Source organism: Nuphar pumila, chromosome 17 (assembly GCF_984573655.1).
Source record: "Nuphar pumila chromosome 17, dmNupPumi1.hap1.1, whole genome shotgun sequence".
Classification (NCBI taxonomy): Eukaryota; Viridiplantae; Streptophyta; class Magnoliopsida; order Nymphaeales; family Nymphaeaceae; genus Nuphar; species Nuphar pumila.
The window spans coordinates 41,340,646-41,363,051 of record NC_143265.1 but is presented as its reverse complement, the minus strand read 5'-3'; positions in this window follow the sequence as shown (position 1 = coordinate 41,363,051).

The window sequence follows — 22,406 nt, the reverse complement described above, 5'->3', positions numbered from 1 at the left end:
CATGCTTATATGAAACTACGTGAATCCACATGAGAGGAAATAAATGAAGGAAAAGAGTAGAAACAACTTGACATGAATTAAAAATGCACGTTCTATGAATGCAATGAATGCAATGTATACATGACATGACATGAAAACCATGAATAAAACAAAAAAGAAAAAACAAAATAAAATCTACAAATTCTAAAGCAAATCTAATACTATACAAGATATGGGTTGCCTCCCAAAAAACGCTAAGTTTCACGTCCCCAGCCAGACGAATCCCTGGAAAAACCTTCATCGTCCATGAGGTCAATGGACATGAAGTATCGCTCAATCGGGCTCTCTATGAAAAAGAGTGTCATCTGTGGCACTGCGCACTGTGTTTCCATCCCTTCTACCTCTAAATGTAATATCTTGACTCTGTAGATAAGAAGGCTGAAGACTAGTCTCATTTGAGAGACTAGTCAAAAAAATGGGAGTCTAGGACCAACCAACTATCAATGAATGCAACTTCAGGCAAGTGATGAATATGATCTGGCTAGACTTGGTCAAGCACCTTCTGCATCTGTACCTCTTGCTTACTGAAAGCAAACGGTGATCCTAAAGGCTGAGAAAATGGGGCTTTATGAATATGAGAAGAATGTAACAACTGAGGCCCTTGCCCCTTCTCCTGGGGTATCATGGAGATCGACTCGTTAGTGGAAATGATATGGGGCTCATAAGTCAATTCTCGAGTGGGGTAACATGCCTTCCCATGCTGAAGGGATGCAACATATTTGACTTGCACAGGGTGTGAATCTGTGGGGTGCAAGTCAAATGACATGGAATCCTCTCCCTTTGAGATGACAACAGGCCTACTAGATGGGTTCCCCTCGCTTTGCCTACCGAGGGTCTCAACCAACTGTCCCATTTGAGTCTCTAGCGTGGCTAGTGACTGCGTATGGGAGCTCAAAACTTGCAATATCTTATCTTGGAAAGACTGACTAGGTGAATGCTCATGAGAATGGGGTTGAGTATAAGCAGGTTGGGCTGGGGGATAACTCGATTGCTAAAATGTAGACGCAAAACTGCCTTGCCTGGGTTGACTTTGGAAAGGGTTAGGGGGTGGACTGATAAGGTGGTTTCGTCATCCCGATTTATATGAAGGTGCAAATGAATCATGCTCGGTCCTAGCGAAACCTTGGGCAGGATTCACCTGCTTCTGAACGAATTCAGGATATAGCGGTGTTGTCGAACACTCTAAAACACACTGTGTAAGGCTAGCACAGAGCTCACACACTCTTCCTACTGGACTTCGCGAAGCATTGGCTAGGAATTGAGCTAATTTCCTAGACAACAGGTCGACCTTGGTACACAAATCTAACTCAGACCCTACTTCAGAAATCCCTACTTTCCTAGGACCACTAGACACAGGTGTAGTCTTATCGAGCCGTGAAGACAAAGCATGATGCATAGTGTTTTCACTCAAGGTCTCAAATAGAGACCATGCCTCATCCTCACTCTTGAGCATAAAAGTGCCCCCACAAGATGAATCAACCATTTGCCTATCCTTCTCAGTCAGGCCATCATAAAACTACTGCACCTGTTGCCAGCGAGGTACCTGGTTGTGGGGACACTTGTGGACAAGATCTTTCAATCTCTCCCAGGACTCATGAAACTGTTCTCCCTCAATTTGAGAAAAAACGGTTATAGCTTTACGAAACTGATTTGTTTTACCAATTGAGAAGTACTTTTTAAGGAATTCGCGTTGCATTCCTTCCCAAGTAGTAATATGAACCGTCTCAAGAGATTTTAGCCAGTGTTTGGCTTTATCTTTGAGAGAGAATGGAAACAAAGTCAACCTCATAGCATCGTCTCCAAAATTATTGATTCGCACTGTTGAGCAAATCTCAAGGAATTCATCGAGATGACGATATGGGTCCTCATTGCTAAGGCCATAAAACAAAGGTAGCATTTGAATCACACTGGCCTTAATCTCAAAATGACTCGCTCCTACATCAGGTCTTGCGATGCAGGAGGCGGGAGTATACGTATTTGGCATGAAGTACTCCCTCAAAGGATGAATCAAATGATGATCGTCAGCCATTGCGTACACCTTGGAGTAGACCGGTGTAGCACACGTCCTAACTTTGGGTTTTCTACCTAACTAACGCACTAAGCGGTCAAACCACAAAGCGAGTAAACTAACAAACAACAAAAACTAAACAAACACCACGCAATTGCACACAACAGGGATTATGCAAAGAAAGTATAAAATCTATGTGTACGGTACCAATCGTACACAGTCACCTCTAAGGAGATCTTAGTAGGTGGGTTGTGCAAAAAAGTAAGTTTGTCTCTACGATATGCATATACGTGGTTATACTCCTAAATGCAAACAAACACAAGGCAATAAAGTGAATACTAGTATTTTGCCGTTCCCCGGCAACGACGCCAAAAATTTGATGTCTCTTTGCAATCGTTGTAATTTTTGAAAAGATTTTTAAATGTAAAACATGTGAAAACCAGACATCAAATAATAAAAACCAGTTCTCACTAGTGGATGAGACCGGGTCGAACTCAGGGAAAGGGAATATTTCGTATTCAAGCACACAAATCTAAACTATTGTTTATTGCCAAAATGTAAAATATAAAATGTGCTAGAAAACCAACCAACTAATTATTACAACAAATGAATACCCTTCACAAAGGGTGTAAAATGCGATATTTACAAACCCAGAATTAAATTCTTAATTCTAAAAATAAAGCAAAAATCTTCTACACGTGTGCTTTCGTGTCACTCAATCGCTTCCACTTCACTCCTGTGTGATCCTGCACAAATCAAATGAACACGAGCAATACAAGAGATTGAAATAGAAACTATACTAACAAAGTATACTAATTAAATGCTAACACTGAAATAAAAATTCACTAAAAAGTGTTGGACATGGAATATTATCATTTCCTAACTATTAAACTAACAATCAAAGCAATTAACAACCAATTAAATCTAGCTAATTCCTTACTGACATCTTTATTATATTAATCACTCACAACTTACTAACTACTAATCTAAATGACTAACTCTATTACTCAAAATAACAAAAACCAGTGAAATTCAGCAAATGAAATTGCAGTTAACATTCAGCCAAACTTAATTGGAAATTGTAAAAACTGAGTTCCATTCACCGAAAATCAGACACTTAATGATGACAAATCTATCTTGAAAATGCAAGCTAGATGTAATGTTGAATGATAAAGCATTGGATTTAATTCATATTAACTCCAAATCTGTTCAAATACTTGCTAAAAATTTTCATTATATTTTCCAGAAATCAGGTAACAATACTATCGAAACTCAGCTCTCGCTGGAAGCAATCAAATAGTAAAAGGACTGAGTTCACCAGAATTTCAGCCGGAGATCACACAGATATACCAGAATTCAACCGAAATTGCAACAAAAAATAATCAAAACTTGAAGCAACTATCAATTTAATCAGAGATGTGGTGAACAGTAATCACCGAAAATGGTAACTATTCACGATTCTAATCGTGGATTGAAAATATTAGCATCATTGATTCTCACTAGAATTCCACTCAACAGAATCGTTCACCGAAAAAACAGGCACATCGTCATATCAAAATCCACCAGAAATGAACACTGCATCAGATATATTCACTAGAATGTGAATTTTTCAGATTCTCAAAGTGAAATCCACCGAAATGAATCTGCCAGATAGATATTATGGCAGATCAAGATTCACATTTATCATTGTAATTTTGGGTGTCTTGCAGATGATCTAGATTTTGGTGAACCAAAACAAAAATAGGAACAAGAAACGATCCAGATCCAGATGATCTGGATGCTCTAATACTTGCGAAAATATATGAAATTCGGCGACAGATTCAGATCACGGTAAACCGCAGAGAACTTCAGGTGGATCCATTTTTTCCTGTTTGATTTCACGGTTGTTCTGCAATGAGGACGCTAGATTCACACTTTCACGGTGAAATAGCAGAGGATTTCACCGTGAATTCAAGGATCTTCTGTTAATTTTGAAATGAACTTGGCTAAAGCACTTTTGATTTTCACGGTCGATCAAATTTGCTTCCACAATGATTAAAAGAGGTAGATACTGAAGTAGTTTCAGCAGATCTGAAACGGATTCCGGCAGCTTTCTATAGAGGATTTCGCTGTGACTTTGAAATGCAATTGACTGAAAAAAAAATTCCTAAATTCTAGAATAACTAAATCAAATCAAATTCTAAAACTAAAAAGGAACATCAGATTTTAAATCAAAGTAAACTGGAAACAAATCTCACGGCTACCTGTACGCACACTGCAATGCTGAAGAAAAAGCTTAAAAACAAACAAACAAATAGCAAAAAAAACAAATAGAAATAGACATAATGCGCAAAATGAATCTATGAATGAAAAGAAAATATGCTAAAAATTCATATGCTAATGCTTATGCTTACATTTGATGAATTCAAAAATGAAAACTGGAATTGGAAAAGGAGAAGCAGAAGAAGAAGAAGAAGAAGAAGAAGAAGAACTCACCGTAATTGGAGGGGTTAGATGAGAGGTTGGAATCCTCTCTCTTGCTTCAGCCATTGTCTAAATTCTCCATCAGAAAGAGGACGAGAAAAAGAGGGGAAAATAGGGAGAAGGAGAAGAAGAGGCAAGAAGAGGTGGAGAGGAAGGGGAAGAAGAGAAGGCTTAGACAAGAAAGAGAAGACAAGTTTCTCTTCCCCCTACGTAGCCTATTTATAAATTTGAACTTTTTTCCATAAGTCCATCTTCTTTTAAAAATTGCATTTCAAAACCTCTCTTCAAAAAATTATTTACAAAACAACTCAAAATGACTATGTTTTAGAAAATACAAAATTAAGTCTATTTTAACTGTAATTTTTATTGTTTTAAACAAAACTATACTACTACACAATGACAAAAACTAAAATATGCATTAAAATGTAAAGTAAAACTATTTTTCATGCATTTTATATTTTTCAATCATTTTAGCACATTTACTCAATAACTAGCACAAAATTGGGTTTTGAATATGTTTTCTTATGAAATCATGCATATATTAATATGAAATAAACCCTAAAGTATATGCATGATCAAATACCCCCATGCTTATGTTTTTCTAGTCCTCGAGCAAACTAGAAAAATGCAAGAAATCAAACTATCACTAACTCACTTTCATAGGAATCACGGTTGCATTTAGCATATGCAACAAGCCCTTTCAACCCCCGGGTTACCCCAGTGGACGAATAAGGTCTCGTGAGGGTTTGCAGTGATGCTACCCACAAACATCTTTGTCATGTATGCATAATATTACACATCTTCACAATTAGTAAGTAATTAAAGACTTTGTTTTCACAAAATATTTCCTGTTATTTCAAAATCAAAACATAATTAGAGTCTTTATATACCACCACAGAAAAAGAATTTCTTTTACTTTTCTAAATATCACAATTATTTATGTTTTATTCTTGGAAAATCCAATAAAAACAAGTTATTATTTATTTATTCTCACTCATATGTTTTCTGCACAGATTTTATCAATCACACTTCTAAGCACTGAACTTTTCTTTCTTTTTAAGCTCTTTTTTTTCACACTTTTTCTTTTTGCGCATTCATTCTTCTCTTATAGCTTGCGTGTGGTCTGCTTTTATGTCTTGTGCAATGTCAATATCTTTTATATTTTTTTCAATGCATACCAAAATATATCAACTAAGACATAAAAGTGACTTCCTTCATTCACCTTTGCAACGTGAGAGTCAAGCACTTCAACTTGTGTCTGTTCTCAGCTACTAAGGATCACAAAGTTTTTCACTCTTCTTTACAAAATGAAATTCAAAAGTTTCAACTTACATCTAAGTCCCATCTACTCAGGATTATGAAATTATCCAAACAACCTAACGCATGCTCTTTTTTTTCACTTTTGAACTCATTTTTACGCTTTTGTTCATTTGCTTAGTTTTTCAAAAATAGAACTATGCATATTCATATTTGGGATGCAATATAAATTCTAACATGTATCTATCATCATTTCTTTGAAATCTGCATAAACAACCATAATTTCTAAATCCATGTCAGAAGTGTTTTTCACATGGGGCTTACAAATCCTCTAAAAACATTTGATTTGAAATAACATTCATATAAGTTCAAACTCTTTCTTTAAAAAACTACTTTTTATGAGAGGTGTAAACATGTGCAAGAACGTAAACAAAAATATCAAGGTGTGCAAACTACACCCTCCCCCATGCTTGAATGACACTGTCCCAGTGGCACTCCTCCATGCTTATATGAAACTACGTGAATGCACATGAGAGGAAATAAATGAAGGAAAAGAGTAGAAACAACTTGACATGAATTAAAAATGCACGTTCTATGAATGCAATGAATGCAATGTATACATGACATGACATGAAAACCATGAATAAAACAAAAAAAATAAAATAAAATAAAATCTACAAATTCTAAAGCAAATCTAATACTATACAAGATATGGGTTGCCTCCCATAAAATGCTAAGTTTCACGTCCTCAGCGAGATGAATCTCTGAAAAAACCTTCAGTGTCCATGAGATCAATGGACATGAAGTATCCCTCAATCGGTCTCTATGAAAAAGAGTGTCATCTGTGACTGCACACCGTGTTTCCATCCCTTCTACCTCTAAATGTAATTGTTGAGAAATTCGGTTTTGATGTCACATAATATGATACACTGTCTCATTTGATTTTATATGATATGATAATATGTTCTCTTGAAATAATGTTATAATATGACTGAATATGTTTTGCCATAAATCTAACGAGTATTTGATGCAAGGATATCTCACCCAATAAGGATGGAGACTTCCTGTTCAAGTACAACTATGGTGCAATCATACTCCTTGAAGAAAAAGCTTGATGAGCCATGCTTTCCTAAAGTTCAAATGAAGAGATCGGCTACCTCAAGATGAAGATTTTTTTCTTCTTTAGAGTCATTTGTAACAGAACCTTCAAGAACTTGCATATTGCATATTACATACTCATTCATAAACACTATATCATAAAAGTATACGATAGTTTCAAAAAGCTCCTTTTTGAAAACTAATAATTGTACCTTCTTACAACCTTTCATGAAAAAGATATTTTGTCATATAATAATTGTACCTTATACTATATACAAGACAACATGAAAAAAGGAATGTAGGAAAGAGACAAAAACATAACATCGACTACATGGAGAAAACAAATATAATATGATTTTGAAAAGACTTTAGTTTCCCTCTTTAAAGAAATATTTTTTATAAGAAGAAGACAAAAACATAAAATCGACTACATAAGAAAAACAAATAAAATATGTTTTTGAAAAGACTTTAGTTACCTTCTTTAATGAAATGTTTCTTAATACAAGAAGAAGACAAAAACATAAATCGGCTACACATAAGAAAAACAAATAAAATATGTTTTTAAAAGGACTCTAGTTACCTTTTTTCATAACCATAGAATGTCGACTTACTTGAAGTCATCATTCTCTCTACAAAGCATTAAATGCCTTCTGTAACAAATCCTTGTTAAATATCATTCTCAAAGAATGTCGACCTTCTTTTTGGTCCTCATTCTCTCTGGAGACTTTGAAATACACAACATAAAGAAAACACTTGACATGACTATGTACAAATAAATATCTCAAAGCACTCATAGTACTTACACTCATTTAAAGTAAAGAAGTACTAATGTACCTCAAATCATTAATTAGAATAAAGACAAAACTACAACCCAACGTTCAATGTACTATTGTAAGAAATAGACTTTTTACATAAAATATGTAGTACCTAAAATATTACAACGACTAGTGTACCCTCTATTTCACCTTTATGGAAAAAGGGATTCTCGAACTTCTCTAAAAGATGTTTTTGAAATGACCTAACAGTTCACATTTCAAAAAGTTACAATTCCAAAATGTAACGACTACTTTTTATAAGCTATATAAACACACACAAATAAACAAAAGGAAATGGAATAGACGTGTGAGCTTACAAAGAGAAAAATTTCTATTCGTGATTTGAAAAGAGAGCCTTGAAAAAGAAAGAGAAAAAGAAAAAGAAAGAAAAGAGAAAAAGTCAAGTCCAGCTCTTTGACAAAGAGTATCCTCTGAGTGACAAACAGAACATTCTTAGAATCCTTCATTCGTGCATTCATATCATTCTGAAGGTTCTATAGGAAGTATTGTAACTTTGTTATTCACTGTATTCCTTCTTTGTTTAAAGAAGTAGACCTCTGTGAAAGAGGGTGTTGCCCTTCTCTGTTGAGAGAAGAAGACCTCTTGGGAAGAGGGTGTGCCCCTTCTCTGTTGAGAGAAGAAGACCTCTTGGGAAGAGGGTGTTGTACTATTTATCCGGTAACTCGGATGTTATAGTGGAATCTCAAGTGGTTTGCTTGGGGACTGGATGTAGGTCTGGTTATTGACCGAACCAGTATAACTTCTGTGTTTTATGTGTTGTGCCTTATTGCTTAATTATTTTATTTTATCGATCATTATCATATTTCACTATTCACCCCCCCTCTAGTTGAATTTTATTTGGTATCAGAGCAGGTTTGCTGGTTTCGATGTAACAAGTCTTCCAGCACAAATGGCATCTACCTCTTATGCTCGTGATATTGAAGGTCAACACGCATCTCGTCCTCCTTTCTTCAATGGCTCCAACTATGGATATTGGAAGTGCAGAATGGCTATCTTTCTCAAATCCATAGACTTTGCTGTATGGAAAATTGTTGAGCATCTATACACATCTCCATCCGCAGACTATAACTTATGGTCTGATGAAGAAAAGAAAATGGCAAACCTAAATGCAAAGGCTATGAATGCCTTATATTGTGCCATTGATCAGAATGAATTCAACAGAATATCTATATGTGAATCTGCATATGACATTTGGCATTCTTTGGAGGTTATTCATGAAGGAACCAACAAAGTAAAAGAAGCCAAAATATCATCTCTTGTTAGAAAATATGAGTTGTTCAAAATGAACAAAGATGAACCCATCACAGAGATGTTTACCAGATTCACCAACATCACCAATGATCTGAAATCTCTGGGTGTAACATATTCCCAGACTGAAAAGGTGAAGAAAATCTTGAGATCTCTCACAACTGATTGGGAGAAAAAGACTACTGCTATTGAAGAAGCTAAAGATTTATCTAAACTTACATTGGACGACTTAATAGGCAATCTTATGGCCTATGAAGTCCACATGAAAGAAAGAAGCGAAGAAGAGCAACCAGTAAAGAAAACTCTAGCTTTCCCAGCCCTATCTGAGAATGAAGACTCAGATAAAGAATCAGAAATTGCGCTACTTACCAGAAAATTCCAGCACTTCATGAGAAGGAACCGGCTTCCAAACAGGCACAAGGAAAGAAAAGATCTTAAAGAAGATCCCATGTGCTTTCAGTGTAATAAGCCAGGCCACTTAAAACGTGATTGTCCCCTTCTCAAAAGAAAGTCCAGAACTGAGGAACCAAAGAAGAGGTTCTTCAAGAAAAAGGCTCTGCATGCTCAATGGGATGATTCAGAACCATCCACTAGTGAAGAGTCAAGTGATGATGAAGCCGAAACTGCAAATATGTGCTTCATGGCAAACGAAAGTTCGGTAAGTGAAATCTCTGATTTTTCCTTTGAAGAACTTCTAGATGCTTTTCAAGAACTATTTGAAGAATCTAGAAAATTGAGTTTCAAAAATAAAGTTTTAAAATCTGAAAATTTAAAGCTTTCTCAAGAGAATGAAAAACTCAGCAGTGAAAATTCTGAGTTGAAAAAGAAAAATCTTTTGCTTATGTCTGAAATTTCTTCTACTAGCTCCAAAATTAAAAATATGCAAGTAGAAATCTTAGAGCTAAAAAGTAAAACTGAGAACCTCATGAAAACGGTTTTCAAGTTTACTAAAGGTAAAGAGAACTTGGATAAACTCTTATCCTCTCAGAAGGTCTCTTTTTACAAGAATGGTATTGGCTATTCTCATTTCAAAAAACCTTCTTGTATAAATCAAAAGACCAAGTTTTTGAAAAGTTCATCTGAACCAAATAAGGAGTATTATAATGATAATCTTTTTAACTCCTCTAAAGAGATAGACAAACCCAAATTCAAATGGATATGGGTTCCAAAGTCTAACAAAAAAGGACCCGATTGGGTACCAAAAAGGAGATTTACTTAATGTTTTGCAGGCTCCAAAGAAGAAGAACAGATGGATACTAGATAGTGGATGTTCAAAGCACATGACAGGACATCCAGACCTTTTTGCTGTTCTTCATCATAAAGAAGGAGGAACCGTCACCTTTGGAGACAACAACAAAGGTTTGATAATTGGTATTGGAAATATTAGTAACATAGACAAACCTCTTATCAAAGACGTTCTCCTTGTTAAAGGCTTAAAACATAACCTACTAAGTATCAGTCAAATGTGTGACACAGGTTATAATGTTACCTTTAATCATGATGCATGCCTCATAGCTGACACCAATGAAAACATCATTTTAAAAGGTATAAGAAAGAATAATATATATAAACTGTACCTAGAAAACATCACAGAACATTGCCTCATAGCTAATAATGACACTCAACATCTATGGCACATGAGAATGGGCCATGTCAATTCTAAATACATGTCTAAACTAGCTAAAGATAAGTTAGTACGTGGGTTACCCAACATATCTTTTAAAAAGGATTATTTTTGTGATGCATGTCAATTAGGAAAATTGTCAAAATCTTCTTTCAAATCAAAAAATGTCATCTCAAGTAAAAGACCTTTAGAGCTTCTCCACCTGGACCTTTTTGGTCCTTCTAGGGTAGCTAGCCTTAATCATAATAGATATGCTTTTGTCATTGTAGATGATTACTCAAGATTTACTTGGGTAATATTTTTGAAAAACAAAAGTGACACGTTTTGTCAGTTTGAAATCTTATGTAAAAAATTACAAAACGAAAAATCGTGTTCTATTGTTAATATCCGTAGTGACCATGGAGGAGAATTTGAAAATGAACTCTTTTAAAATTTTTGTAACTTGCATGGTATTTCTCATAACTTTGCCTTTCCTAGAGCTGCACCTCAAAATGGTGTAGTAGAAAGAAAGAATAGAACCCTTCAGGAATCTGCCAGGACTATGCTCCAACACAATAATCTTGCAAAATCTTTTTGGGCAGAAGCTGTTAATACTGCATGCTACATAACAAATAGAGTTCTCATTAGACCCTTATTAAATAAAACTCCCTATGAACTATTCTATGACAGAACTCCAAGAATAGACTATTTCAAAGTCTTTGGATGTAAATGCTTTATCCTAAACACAAAAGATAGCCTGGATAAGTTTGATGCTAAATCTGTTGAAGGCATATTCTTAGGATATTCAAGTCATAGTAAAGCATACAGAGTTTTCAATAAGAGTCATAATATTATTGAAGAATCTATGCATGTTAGTTTTTGTGAATCTATTGATCAATCTGTTCATATACAAACTAATGATGATGATGTTGAAAGTACAGATTTATTTTTAGATAACACAGCTAAGTCTAATAAAGATGATCATCAAAGAACCTTTGTCGATATCAAAGATCATCCTCAAAAGCAGATTTTGGGAGAACTAACAAAGGGGGTTCAAACGAGAGCTCAGCTTGAACGGATTGCAAACATGGCATTCATTTCTCAACTTGAACCAAAGAAGATTGATGAAGCCATCATTGATGAGTTCTGGATGCTAGCCATGACTGAAGAACTGAATCAATTCCAAAGAAATGATGTTTGGGATCTTGTACCTAGACCAAAGGATCATCCAATCATTGGGACAAGATGGATCTTCAGAAACAAGCTAGACGAAACAGGTAATGTTATAAGAAACAAGGCCAGACTAGTAGCTCAAGGATACAACCAGGAGGAAGGTATTGACTTTGATGAAACATTTGCTCCTGTTGCTAGACTTGAATCTATTAGAATGCTCTTAGCATATGCAAGCTATATGGATTTCAAATTATTTCAAATGGATGTTAAAAGTGTTTTCTTAAATGGTTTTATAAATGAAGAAGTCTATGTAAAACAACCTCTAGGATTTGAAAATGAACAATACCCAGATCATGTTTTTAAACTCAAACGTGCTTTGTATGGTTTAAAACAAGCACCTCGTGCTTGGTACGAAAGACTTAAAACCTTTTTATTCAAAACTGTTTTTTCTGTTGGCAAAGCAGATTCTACACTATTTGTCAAAGTAGTGAATAATCATACCCTAATTGTTCAAATTTATGTCGACGACATCATCTTTGGATCTTCTAACAACACTCTCTGTGAAGATTTTTCTAAGTCCATGCAGAAGGAATTCGAAATGAGTATGATGGGAGAACTCACCTACTTTCTTGGACTGCATATTAAGCAAACCAAGGATGGAGTTTTCATCAATCAATCTAAGTATGCTCGTGAACTTCTGAAGAGGTTCAACATGAACTCAACTGCTTCAAAATCTACTCTTATGAGCACTACTACTGTGTTGGACAAAGATGAAGATGGTAAGTCTGTTGATACAAAGGTATACCGAGGTATGATAGGATCACTTCTTTATTTAACTGCTAGCCGTCCAGATATAATGTTTAGTGTTTGCTTGTGTGCTAGATTTCAGTCAAATCCAAAAGAATCACATCTTAAAGCTGTAAAAAGAATAATGAGATATTTAAAAGACACAGTTGATTTTGGATTATTCTATTCAAAATCCTCTACATTTGATCTAATCTCATACAGCGATGCTGACTTTGCTGGAAGTAAATCTGACAGAAAAAGCACAAGTGGAACATGTCACATGCTAGGGCACTCACTAGTATCATGGTTCAGTAAGAAACAAAACTGTGTATCCTTATCAACTACTGAAGCCGAATACATTGCTGCTAGCCTAGCCTGTACACAAGTCATCTGGATGAAACAAACTTTAAAAGATTTTTGTTTAAATTTTGAAAATACAACTATTTTCTGTGATAATACGAGTGCTATAAACCTATCTAAAAACCCTATTTTACACTCACGAACTAAGCACATTCAAATCAGACACCACTTCTTAAGAGAACAAGTCTTAAACAACATAATTAAATTAGAATTCATACCCACTAATCAACAGTTAGCAGACATATTCACTAAACCATTAAAACATGAAGACTTCACACGAATTAGAAGAGAACTAGGAATATGCAAACTAAGTGACTTATAAATTAATCACACTTATTGTAATACCTCTTATAAGTTTTGGTTTAAATTTTAAATTGCTTTCCTTCTTATCGATTTTTGTTAAGTTTCCATATTCACGTATTCTTATAAGACACATTTTTTATGTCATTCAACTTGTCATCTTTCAAGTACACATCCATTATAACTCCTTGTCCTATCTCCTTTCTCTCATATCCATAAAAACTAATTATATTAAAAGCCATCATAACAATGTTCACATCACTCAACTCCTTTATTATTTTTGTCCTTTTATAAAAACTTTTCTTACGATAAATTGTTCTACTTAGTTTATGAGAACTCATACTCTTCATTAGTTAAAATCGAATGACTATTTGGTTCCTTTAAAAGATCTAGTTGCTATATTCTCACGAAAATTGTTTTTTACTATATCATCTGTTATATCATAGCCCGACAAACTATCTATTATCATCTCTTTCGTATACAAATTAAGCCTCCATTCTTGTCAACTCTTGTTTAAAACTTAACCTTGTCGAGTTTCTTTAAGAATATAAACAATAATTCATATCAATCATAACTTTATGTCTTTCATCAATCATCTTTTATTACTTCTTTATCCTTCACAAAAATCCATATATGACATCTCACTTCTCTCTATGACAACTCACATTTATTATTCTTCATTCATAAATATTTCTTTGTCTCCTCATTTCATCTCTCGAATACATTTTTTATACATTTTTGAATCCGACTCCTCCATGTCTATTCTTATTTCAATTCTTATATATTTTTAACTCTTTCTCTTTTTTTTGTCTCATCATCTCTCTTACCACTAGTCAAAGTCAAAATGTGTCCTTCTCATATCCACGTATACTCATAAAAATTACAAATATTAATCATGAAACATTTTTTTTAAGGCACACTTTTCTTTAAAATGTCATATCTTTCAAAGTACACATCACATGATCACCCTATGACCTTTTTTTCCGTCCGTGACCTTGTCTCTCTCTTATTGTATATCTCTCTAAAATCGAGAATCATTATAGTCTTGTCTCCAAGCAAACCTTTATTCTAACTCTACTTTATGTCATATCAATATTGTCCTTTATCACCTTTCACTCTTCTCTACATATCCATATCATCTTTTTTTGTATTTAACTCTCCATTCACGAATTTAGAATCCCTCCACATAGAGTAACAAGTTGTTTGTTTTATTAGGCCATTATTTTCAAGATCAATCACTTTTTTTTTATTCAACATGACACCCCATACTCTATTAATGGCTTCTCTCACTAGTCGATAAACTCACCCATAGTAAAATCTATATATTTCAATAACTATGTGCTCCTCAATCTAATATAATACACTATCCTCAAACATTGATTTGATTTGTCATTCACAAGTCTCTTAACTTACTACTCACGGATTTCCTTATTTGACTAAAATCTAAAAATTACTCACTTCCAATGTCACTCAACAATTATTTTCTTCTTTTTATTTAATCAATTGGTTCATCTCTTACCATTCCATTCGAACTTTTCTATCCTTATACAAACTTTCTCTCGGTTCAAGCTCCTTTCTCTACTAGTGCTTTATTTTCAAGACATTCGATAATGGCCTCCTCCTCTACCAATGTGATCACCTCCGCTGATCTAAGGTATCCTGATTTGTTTCACAACTACAACTCACTCTGCTCTCGCCCCATTCATGAAGGAAAATTGATCAACTTTGACGACTTCATGTTCTTCGACTTAGACACCTATCTCCCTGAACTCAAACCTCTCATAGGATCTTTATCCCCAGCTGCCTATTATCCCGAACTAGTCCGATTGTTTTATACCAACTTCTCTACTGATCATGAACAAACCTCAATCACCAGCAAAGTCCGAGGACAGCTGATGATTTTCGATGCTTCCGCCCTAGGTAGAATTCTAAACCTACCTTCCAACGGTACCGACCTTAACACCATAGTACCAATCGACCGATCGGTACTTCGAAAAATACTTCTCTGCACGAACTGCTACCAACTTCCATGGCACATGAGGAATCTCCAACCTCATGCTCAGCTACTTGCCCAGATTCTTCTCCACAACATCTATCCCAAGCGTCCCCGCCAGGGATTAGTTCCTCGAAAAATCTCTCTTCTTATCTACGCAATCCTTTCTTCTCTTCCGATAAATTGGTCATCCATTCTTTTCGACCTCTTTATTCGTAATCAGAAATTTGAGCCTCTTCTTTTTGGGTGTTTTATAACTCCCATTCTCAAATACTTCCATGTACCACTTCACAACAAAGTCATTCTCCGTCCCTCTCAAGTCCTCGATGGTACCACCTTCAATCTAAGGTCCTGTAAACACCCCAAATTTTCACCCTTATCCAGTGTTTGTCCATTTCATAAGTCATTACAGATCATTGCATGTCATTGCATGTATTCTGCATAGCATTGCATGTCATTGCATAGCATTGCAGGTCATTGCATCTCATTTTCGAGATCCAGCACTCCTATTTCAAAACATTCAATCCAGATTTGAATTTTAAAGCTTTTATTTCAAAATCAATTTCAAAACCTGGGTCTTTATTCAATACTCTGTCATTTTCCAACCCCAGGACTTTATATTTCGAAATATTTTCTCAAGGAAACAATCTGGATTCATTTCAAATTCAAATTTTAATCGATTTCAATTCACAGATGAGACCCATTGAGGTGGTGTCGCTTCTGAATTCCTCTATTCATCAAATTTCTCAAAATTTTGAAAGTTTCAGTCCGATCAGGACTCTGTCTCAGAGACCTGATCCGGTCAAGAGTCTGTTTTGAAGTCTGTTTTACTTCCATTTTTAATCTTTTTTGTTTGTTTTCAAAATTTAGGTCATTTTACAGAGTCCAGTTAGTTCAGGATTCTATTTTAGAGTTCGGTCGAGTTAGGAATCTAACCCTGACTGTGTTTTCTGACTTATTTCATCATTTCTTGATAAAATCTTTTAAAATTCTTTCATTTGGCTTTTAAAATCTAAAATCTTAGAGTCCTAAGAGTTCAGGACTCTAACTCGGAGTTCCAGTTCGCATGAGACCCTATTTTCAAAAATCTTGAATTTCAAATGTCAATTTTAACCCTTTTTCAAAGCCATTTTCAGTGTTTATTTCAAAATTTCTAAAACTCGATGTGGGACCACTCAGTTGGCACCATATTCAGAGGAATTCTAATTCAGTTAGGATCCTATATCATTTCAAAAATTTCAATTTCAAAGTTTGCTTTTGAAAAGCTTTTGAAAACTCCTTCAATTTCAAGTTTTAAAATCGTTTTTTTTGAAAAACTCAAGTAGGGCCCACTCGGGGTGGTGCCATATTCGAGTCAGTCAGGGCTAGACTAGGGTTAGTTGATGTCTTGGTTAGTGTTAGAGGTTTAGAAGTGTCAAAACCATTTTGAAAAGCTCATTTTGAAAGTTAGTTTTTAAAACTAGTATTTTTAAAGGTTTTTAAAGGTGTTTTAAAAACCCAATGTGAGAAAATGCCAAGTGGCACCACATTTGGGGGATTTTTAGGATTAGCTAGGGGTTAATTAGGCATTATTTAGGATAATTTAGACTAGGGGTAGTTAGGTAACTCCACCCCAAAATCGCCCCCCCTTTAGAGTCCAAAATTTTCAAAATTGTCAATTTTTAAACCTAAAAAATTTTCTATAAATAGAGGCCATAGGGGGGTCGATTTTTCCAATTGGCTTTCCTTTGGATTCTTGGAGCTTCTCTCTCCTCTCCAGCCCTTCCTCCATTGCAGCAACCTCAAGGTAACTATTTTCTCTAATTTTTAGTTTTTATTTAATGTTTTTCATAGTTTTAAACATGATTTAGCCATTGGTACCATCATCTTCATGGATTAAACCATGGATTCAACCTCAAGAACCATCAAGAATCAGCAAGAACAATCCAAGAAGGTGATCCAACCCTGTTTTGGGTGATTTACAGAGATTTTAATTCATTAGAATTGATTTTAATATGATTCTTTGCATTAATAACCAATAAAATATATGATTTGCCCTTTTAAATGGGTTAAATCTATGTTTTAAAGGTGATATCAAATTCCAGCCATTGATTCCCTGTTTTTATTTTATTTTCATGGTTTATTCATGTTTGTTTTATGTTCTATAGCATAGAAATAAGTTTTATTTATTGTTTTATGGTTTATTTTATTCATTTACATTAGTTAATGCATGGTTTTTCAAGTTTCTTAAATTTCTGTGTGTTCTAGGTTTAGAACAGTAAAGATGATGTTATTTCGGATGGAAGCACTCATTTTTTATTTCTGATTTTTTTATATGTGGTGCATGCATGAGTTATTGAGTTACTGTAGAAAAATCAGAGGTTTTGCATCTCGGGAACCCTGTCAAAAAAAATCAGACATCAAATCGGATTTTTAAAGCTTTAAAATCGTGGTTAAAATCAAGAAGGTAACTTGCTGTGATGATATTTCTCTCATCTTATATCAGATTTTAGATCTGTAAAGTGCTATGGATTCACATTGAGTAGATTTGTCTGCTGTGAAAGTTTTGGATTTTGTTATCACTGTTTATTATTTTTCCCCTTTTAGAGAATCTGTTTTTAAATTTAAAGCTCGTTAGGGTTTACCAAAACCCTAATCGGACTTGTGTTAGTCATAAATCCCAAACCACAGATCCAATTTTAGATCTGTAAAAAGTGAGTATTGTTATTTTTTTGTCTACTGTTCGCCACTAAAAGTTCAGAATTTTTTGTTTAGGATTGCTATTTATTCCTGTATTTTCAATCTGGAATAGCTGTTTTAATCCCTCTTAAGAGTGATATATTTTAGCTCAGATTGCCGGAAGGGTTTCTCCCTAAACGGAGATGATTTTTACGATCTGTAAATTGGGAAATATCTGATTTTATTTCTAGTTAGTCTCTGTAAAATTTCATAAATTTCCATGGAGATTTGACCCCTGGTTCAGGTCTTGGACTGAAACTGGTTGGTGAATTAGGTCAAAAATAGCATATTTTTAGGGTTTAATGCAATTTTCGGATTAATTTAATGTCAAAAAATATTTTTTATAATTCCAATTAGACATTAGGGTTATAACAAGTGCAGGTACCAATTTTTATGGATTTTGGAATCCATTTGATGGCTGAATTAAGCAAATTGCAAAACCGGGTTCTTGAAAGATCCAAAACACTGCTAAAATCACAGTTTTTGAGATATTATTGGATTTTTGTTCATAAGCATATGTTTTTAGGGTTTAATCATGTTCATAATCATATTAGGATGTTTTAGGTTTAATTTGATGCTCATTTGATTTCATTTAGTGCATAAAACCTAAGTTTTTACCAAAAATCTATTTCTAAAAACCCTGATTTCAAGGCCATAGTCTTGCTATCGGGGGCAATTTGGTCATTTGACCTAAATTTCGAAATACCTAGCCCTAATTTCATATTTTTAATCATGTCATAGCATATTTGGTTTGAGTTTATTTCATTCAAATTTCAAAATTTGCATTTTATCAAAATATCTTTCTAAAAACCCTAATTTCAAGGCCATAGTCTTGTTATTAGGGGTATTTTGGTCATTTTGACCCCAATTTCGAAATTCCATATCTTCTCTTTCATATTTATTCCATTTTATTTCATACTTTATCATTTTTATTTAAGGGAATCAAGGAAGAGGCTTATATCTAGCAAAATCCAACAATTTCCTGATATTGTTGGATAAATCTAGAAAAGCCAACATATATTCATTAACCAAGTTTTCTAGTTTTGTAGGTACATTGAAGACTTTATTTTTCATGTATTTAAATTTCAATAGTGATGTAATTTGTAATTAAACTTTGGAATAAGAATTTACATTTCCTGCTTAGCTTAGGTTGCATTGCATATAGTTTATTTTTATAATTTTAATGTGTGATGGATGATGATTCATGCATATTTTTACAAATTCACCATGGTCTACACGAATGGCACATGCACTAGCTTCTATGAATTTTATAAACTTGGTGGAATTTGTATTTATGGCCATAGTCAGAATATGAATGATACTTAGATTTATAATCTTCACATTAGCCACATTCAGCCTACACTCTTAGGCTAACTTCAAAAATGCACTGCACTTCTCAAAAATACAAAAAGTATTTCTCAATTCCTCAAAATCATATTCATTCATTTCATGCATTTGCCAATTCCAATTCCAATCTCAATTCAAAGAAGTTCATTTTCTCAAAATCTCCTAAGTCTTATAGCAAAATCGATTTTCCCAAAGACATTGAATTTCAAAGGATATTTCAAGTATTTCCCAAGTTCCAAATTCAAATTTTCTAAGTTAGAATTTCAATTTCCAGGTTTGAATTAAGAGAAACCAAGTCTCTCAGAATCGATTTTCACCAAATGTCAAGGATTCCTCAAAATCGATTTTTATTTCTCTCAGAAGTATATTTCAAATCCCATTTCACGATTTCTCATGTGATATCATTTCCAAGATTTACATTTTCTGAATATTTCAATCATTCAAAGCAAACATCATGTTTTCAAATGTGCATTTTCTGAAAATTCATAGCACATGCCTGATTCTATGTGCATTTAGAAATTAGAATATGATTTAGACAATTTGAATATAGTAGAGCATAAGATTGATCCTTGGTTCAATTACCCCTGTTAAAGGTGGCAGGAACGGTTGAACCTCGTACCGACAGGCGAGTCCTATTCTACGGAATTTTCCCGCATTTTAAAAACGGAGGCGAGTTATTTTCAAAAATCTTTTTCAAAGGTCAGTTTGATTTGCAAAAGTAAAAATTTTGCGATGATAACAGGTTTGGCGACCGAGATGGGACCTGTCTTCGCCTGATCAATCTAATGCTCTACTTAGTTCAAATCGTCAAAATCGATTTCCATGGAATGTCAGCTTTGCTTTATGATATCATGTGAACCTAGGAGCCTAGACTTGAACCCAGCTGACATGGAATGCATATAGACTAGGTATGGTTTGGTAGGACCATATTGAGGAGAATTATTCATGCTCACATAGACTTAGGTCTAATACAACACTCCTCAATTTAGGAATTGTATGAAAACAATGTTTGCTTCTTCAAATATTTCAAAATTTTATCTCTTTAGGACTTAGAGCTTTCTGTTTGATTGCATGTGCTCATGTTTTTCAAAAACCACCCCCACCTATATTGTCCCGGTCTTCACGTTGCTGGGCTCTCTTCCAGAACCATAGTTCGGGACAGAGCCTCACAACTGGGCCACCTATTTGGGTGAAAGCCCCCCTGCCACGTACCAAGGGCCATAGTCCAACGTATATCGGCAGGTGCTCAAGGATGTTGGAAAACTTGAACCTAGAATCGGAGAAATTGATTTTATGCCACGTACATCGAGCCTTGGCTTGAGTATATAGGCATAACTGGATTGGATACAGATGATCTGAGCCTTAGAGTTAGGATTAATGTCCTACAGCCATTTCAAAATTTGTGCATCTAGAGTCAGCTTTTAGAGAATGCTGTTTGTGCATACTTGTTTGTGCAGAATGTGATTGAATATGTTATAGTCATCTCCTTTTATTTTCCATATTTTCCCCAATTTTCTAAAATTCTGGACGATTTTCTCAAAATTTCCCAATCTATGTCCATGTACTGTCCATGTTTTAAGCCTTGGACGATTTTCAAATACTCCATTTTATGAAATATTAAAACCCTGGACGATTTTCATGAAATTCCTCTATTTCCTTCAAAACTCCAGGTGATTTCCCATCTTTCCTGTCTTCTGGATCTCGAATTTCCTGCTTTATTTTTATCCTGCCCACATTTTCCTCAAAATTCCTGTATTTTCCAAGTCTTATTCCAAATTTTCCATGTTTTCCAGTCTATTCTGATGGCATCCAGTCAGCTTGATTCAGTCTTCCCTGAGGGTCACATCTCCTACGAGGTGCGACAACGTCTTCCCGAACATCGAGTCCTCAGCACCGGATCCTTCTTTCCCCGGTGGTATTATTCATGGTTCAAAAACTTCTCTCGTATGTTTCCGGACCATCTGGACGAGTGTGGATTGGAAATGGCGTCCGCAGTGGGAAAGCAAACAGTCAACGACAACTTGATCCATGCACTAGTAGAGCGGTGGAATCCGAGCACTTCTACCTTCTGGTTCCCGTGGGGCGAGATGACAGTACTGATGGATGAATTTTCAGAGATTATGGGATTGCCCGAGCCAGCCGGTCAGCCTGGAGATCCATTGGAGAAACAGTTTCTGATTAATGTTAAGGGTCTGGACCCTAAGGATGCATTAGCTCGCATGACAGGACGCAAGTCTTGGCCATTGATTGAAGAAGATGGAAATGAATATGTAGATCTGCTCGAAATCTATAGACAGCATGGGACATTTGTGGAAGTCAGTTCGTTGTCTAAGACAGCTCGAGAGAGAATTCAGCACGCGATGGTTCTTTGCACGGTGGGATTAGCTTTCTTTTCCGACGGACGGAATTACATGGATATCAGAATAGTTCAGCTTATGAGGAGATGGGGAAGTCGACAGACCAGCCGCCTCTCGATAGCCATGGTCGCACTCGCTTTTCTATACCGAGGGTTGACTCGTTTCGCACTCGGAGAATTGATTCTAGTCGAAGGGTGCACCTATGCCTTGCAATCTTGGTTCCTCCGGCATGTGCCAGTCCGAGCCAGTTCATTCAGATACAATGGAGAGAAGCTTCTTCCAGTTGCGCGATACCGGTTCTTGATCGACAACCTTCAGGAGGAAGAAGTCGTATGGGACTACTTTGATCGTTAGGAATCACCTCCCAGATACACTTATACTTATGGCAAGCGATTCAGACTACTTGGCCCGTTCTTCTGCGCATACTATCATCCCGAGCGGTGTGTCAGACAGTTCTCTTAGAGGCAGAAGCGCGTAGAGATTCGTCCACTAGCGGGGGTTCTGCCAGAATTCGATCTCGCATCAGATCAGTGGTCCGGAGCATACCATTCTGCCAGACATGGCTGGGATTCCTTTGTCAGTCTTACTATTTTTCCTGGTCCTCGTGTGTCTTCTGATTTTATAGAGTGGTGGAAAATTGTTCGTCCCCCTCCCCTCTGTCAAGTGTATTATTGATAAAATCATGTTTTTCCCCTCAATAAAATTCCTTTACATTTCACTTTGGTTTGACGACCTCGCCTAGGTAACAAGGCATATTTTCAGTTGTTTATCTTGCAAAGAATAGCAACGCAATTGTCGTAATCCCAGTGATGACTCAATC